Source organism: Lolium rigidum, chromosome 3, assembly GCF_022539505.1.
Source record: "Lolium rigidum isolate FL_2022 chromosome 3, APGP_CSIRO_Lrig_0.1, whole genome shotgun sequence".
Taxonomy (NCBI): Eukaryota; Viridiplantae; Streptophyta; class Magnoliopsida; order Poales; family Poaceae; genus Lolium; species Lolium rigidum.
Window position 1 is genome coordinate 222,025,232 of NC_061510.1, and position 5,210 is coordinate 222,030,441.

Genomic DNA, 5,210 nt, shown 5'->3' on the forward strand with positions numbered 1-5,210 from the left:
GCATTAGAACACATCCAAGTACATTCTTGGAAGCATCACAATACAACGTGTAATCCTTTCCTGGTTCAGGAACTGCTAACACCGGTGTTGTGGTTAACTTCTCCTTGAGTTTCTGAAAACTCGCTTCACATTCCTCAGTCCACACAAATGGAGTGTTTTTCTTGGAAGAAAGTCCACTTTTAGTCCTCCAACTTTGCTTAAAATTCACATTTAGTCCTAAAAGTTTTATCTGGTTCAAATTAGACCTTGAACTTTCATAATTGTTCAATAGGATGGTTTTTCAAAAAAAAAATCTAAAAACCGAAGATTGATCCAATTAGACTGAACCGGGCTGAATCCGTCTATCTGGACCAATCAAAAATCCGCAAATTTGAGATCAAAATAACCCTCTCAATCTTGAGAAGCTTTGGCGCTCAACTGCAAGGCATCCTTGGTGTTCTCTCGTGCTATTTGCCGCACTGCTCGTGTGCATAACTCTTGTGCTCCTCCGGTCTAACGGCGCGGCGGTCCTCCTTGTCGATTTGGCGTCGTTCCCCTCAACCTGACTGTGGGTATGTGGCTCGTCCCGTCATCCGTTACCAGCCAAACGACAAGGCAACCCTCCTCTTCAATGCTGCCATCACGATGGCAACCGCCTTAGCATCCCGTCTTCCTGACCGTGAAGCTTGTCATCCACCAAACTGATGGCGACGACCATGCCTTCCTCGTATCGTCGGCCACCATCCGTCCATCCGGCCATCCAAGCAGTGGTCCTCCTCGCGGGTCCTCCCGTGGCCAGTAGCTAGAGTGTAGAAACAGGACAGAAACGGCTCTTCTTCTCTTTTGCTGCGTGGGAGGGAGTTCGGCGGCGTGCGGCGCTGGAAGGGGCGTGGGAGGGAGACGAGAGGAGACCACGACTTCATGATCGAGAGCGATCAGATGTGGATCCTTCTTTTTTTTCGTGTGGACCGTATAACACTTGAACCGGTTCGTTGGTTTTTAGCAACCGTGGTCATGTTGACACAAAATCAACAAACTTGTTGAAGTGATCAATTTAAGAAGTTTAAGGTCTATTTTAAACCAAAAAATAGTTTTAGGACTAAAAGTGAACTCTTAGTAAAGTTGAAGGATGAAAAGTGGACTTTCATCTTTTTCTTGATTAACTTGGTCATTGGTCCTGCAATCTTCGAAAATCTCTCAACGAATCTTCGATAATAGCCTGCCATTCCAAGAAATCCTCTTATTTCCTTAGCATTTTTGGGTGACTTCCATTCCAATACTGACTGAACCTTGCTTGGGTTTACAGCTATCCCTTCTTTGGTTATGACATGTCCAAGAAATTCAACACTATCCAACCAAAATTTGCACTTGCTAAACTTTGCATACAGTTGATGTTTCCTCAATATTTGCAAAACTATCTTCAAATGCTTTGCATGTTCTTCTTTATCTTGATACACACGCTGTTTTTGGAACATCTTCCTTTTTGATCTTGATTTGATGGTATCCCGACCTTAAATCTATCTTCGAGAAGACGCCAGCTCCTTGAACTTGATCAAAAAGATCTTGGATTCTAGGTAAACGGTACTTGTTCTTGATTGTTACATTGTTAAGATTCCTATAATCTCCACACATTCTTTTACCTCCATCTCTTTTATCCACAAAAATAACTGGTGTACCCCATGGTGAAACACTTTCTGGGATAAATCCCTTATGTTCCAGCTCACCGATCTGGGCTTTCACTTCCACAAGCTCCTTTGGTCCCATATTAAACGGTGGTTGAGCTATTGGTGCCGTGCCTGGGATTAAATCTATCGTAAACTCTATCTCTCTATCGGGTGGCATTCCCGGTAGTTCCTTGGGAAATACATCTTGGAACTCATTTACTACCGGTATTTCTTCAGTCTTCACCTCTTTCAAACTATTAAGCTCCAATCCTATCTCCAACTAAGTATACTTGTCTCCTTGAAACACTACTTGACTTCCCATGGAATTGTGAAGTGACACTGTTTTGTCTCCACAGTTAATTACTGCTCCATTCTCTGTCAACCAGTCCATCCCTAGGATGACTAATATATCCTTCATGGGAATGATGAATAGATCCGCGAAATACACACAGTCACATATAGTTATGACCTGTGCTTCTTTCACATGGGTTACTAAGATCATTTCCCCCGCAGACAATACAGTTATGGGGATTTCTAACCTAGAACATCTAAGCCCGAACTTTTCCACAAACTCCCGTGCAAGAAATGATGTGGTTGCCCCAGTATAAAATAAGAATTTGCCAGGGTGAGTAAGAATGCTGAGCGTACCTAGGACTGCTTGATCCGATTCTCCCGCTTGTTCCAAGGTTGGGCAATTCAGCTTCCCATACAGTTTGCCCCTCTTGTTGTTGTTGTTGTTGTTGTTGTTGTTGTTGTTGTTGTTGTTGTTGTTGTTGTTGTTGTTGTTGTTGTTGTTGTTGTTGTTGTTGTTGTTGTTGTTGTTGTTGTTGTTGTTGTTGTTGTTGTTGTTGTTGTTGTTGTTGTTGTTGTTGTTGTTGTTGTTGTTGTTGTTGTTGTTGTTGTTGTAGTAGTAGTTGTGGTTGTTGTAGTAGTTGCGGTTGTTGTTTCCACCTCCTCCTCATCCTCCCGAGTTCTGTCCACCCCAAGACGCCTTATTTGGACAATCTGGCTTCATATGTCCTTCCTGTCCACAACCATAGCATATGATCCTGGGCTTCTGACACTCCCTTTTGATGTGTCCCCTCTGCCCACAGTTGTTGCAGATTATCTGGGATTTGGGGTTCTGATTTGGACCTCCACGATTGTTTTGATTTCCGGTAGGCCTGTATCGTGGTTTGAAACTTCTATCTGGTGTTGGTTTCCTCTTCCTCCTATTTACTTGGACCTGCCTATAGTCATCCTCGAAAGTGATTGCCGAGTCAATCAGGTCCTGGAATTATGTGGTCCTTGTCAGCCTCAGTTGCATCTTCATGTATGGATTCATGTCTTTCATGAACCTCTTCTTTCGTTTCTCATCCGTGTTGACCTCTTCGGGTGCATACCTAGCCAAACGATTAAAGTCCTGAACATACTGCATTATAGGTGCAGTGTTCTGCTGAAGCTCTTCAAACTCCCTCTTCTTCAATTCCACCACGATATCCGGAACATGAGCATCCCGGAACTTCTTCTTGAATTCCTCCCATGTGAACGCCTTTTCTGGAGGGTGTACTGCCACGAGATTCTCCCACCATGATGCTGCTAGTCCAGACAACAGATAAGTGGCATACCGAATCTTTTCCTCATCGTTGCATCCAACGGTTTTCAACTTCCTTTCTGTATCCATGAGCCAGTCAGTCCTCTCATCCATTGGTTCTGGGGCTGATGCAAAAGGTAGTGATCTTGCATTTTGAAAGTGTGATAGGGTTACTCCTTTGCCTTCATTACCCCTGTCGTTAATGACATGAGTAAAGAAATCCTGCATATTCTTGTTTTGCCCTTCCTGGTACCTTCTCCTATCTTCTTCCATTGCTCTCATGTATTGCTGAAAATCTGGATGTAACATAGGATGTGGTGGTGGTGGTGCATCATCCCTTCTAGCTGCTGCGTCAGCTTCTTCTTTTTCTTTTGCTTCATGCTCTCTTCTGGCTTCTTCAGTTTCGACAAACGCCATTTCCCCCTAGTCCTGTAACAAAGAGCAATTACTCATAATTACACCATGCAAATGTTTTCTGAGCTCAACTCATTGCCCAGGACTAGTCACACAATGAAATCAAGAAGCAAATCCAAAGCAAACATTTATTATGTATATACACTGTATATAACATAACAGTACACACATATATTAAATGTGGTATATAGATAACCACTTATTTGGCTCCGAGCCCAAGCCAACAGAATTTAAAAGTACGTTCTATTACAATACCAGCTATACTACATTATTCCTTCCTCGAGCACTACTCCTTATCGTCATCGTTCGCCTCTGCATACATACCCGGAGTCCATCCGGTACAGCGATTAGTCTTCCGAACACCGTCCGGAACATAAGTCCTTCCGGTTGGAATGTAATCCGAGTCGGATGAAGTGCCGAGACAAAGATCTGTCATGCCAAAATAACTGGACAATGACTCGTATGTATCCCCAGTAGGATACACACCTCCCTCATTTGCCATCCATGAAGGGTTTCTATCAACCTGCCCCCTCATCTTCTTCTTTTTCTTCTTCTTCACTCTAGAACTCTCACCTACCTCATACTGAGATGTTTTGGAGATTCCTATCTCCAAATCAAGAGAAATGGAGTTGGTATCTTTCTCTTCCTGTCCATAGTTTTGGTTAATATCCTGATTAACCTCGCCCCCTTCATCATCTGTATCACAAGTGATGGATTCTCCTTTATCACCAAATGGTTCCCCGAAATGCCAGCCAGTCGAGTTCTCGATTGGTGACTCCGAGCAGTTTAGGTTTCTGGAATCGTCTCCCCTATATCCTGAGCCATATGATGCTGACACTTGTGGATAATGTGGAACGAAGAGTGGTTCTCTTTTTGGTTCTTGGTCACTCAAATCTATAAAACTGTTTAGCTTAAAGAAAGGTGTGGTGTGTTGTGGTTGTGCCCTAAGTTCATGCATCCGAGCCTGGACTTTGTCAGGGTCCGTGAACTCATCTAGCATGTGGGTGACCTCCTCCACCATCTTCATGTGATGTAGATACATAGAAGTCAATAAAGACTTACAGCTATCCATGTGTTGAGCTGCTACCTCAGGATGTTTGTGTGCCATAAGTAGATGATTCAAGGAAGGATCCTCATCTTCCTCGGCATGAGGCACATGTGAGTATGGTGAACACAACAACTCCACATATTTGTGTTGCCTGATTTCGAGTATTGCTTTGAAAGTACCCATATGGTATGCCGTGGTAAGTCTTTTGGCTTCTCCATACGGCATGATTCGACTCATCAGCAGTGTGTCAGGAAGTTGTACAGAGACTCTGCATTTGACCATGATCTCTTCATCATAAAAGATGTATTTGAGAACAGGTATCCTGGTCTCACAAGGGAGTTCTTTCAGCATCCCACATAGGATATCTGTCAAACTTGCATCATAATCACCAAGCCAGCCTTCAACTTTCCTTAAAGTCCTCTTGGGAAACGTGTATGCCATTATGGCTGTATACAAGAATAGAATATTAGTAGTGAGAATGTAACAATGATGTGATGATAACATAGCAATAATGTGGTGATGATGTAGTAAT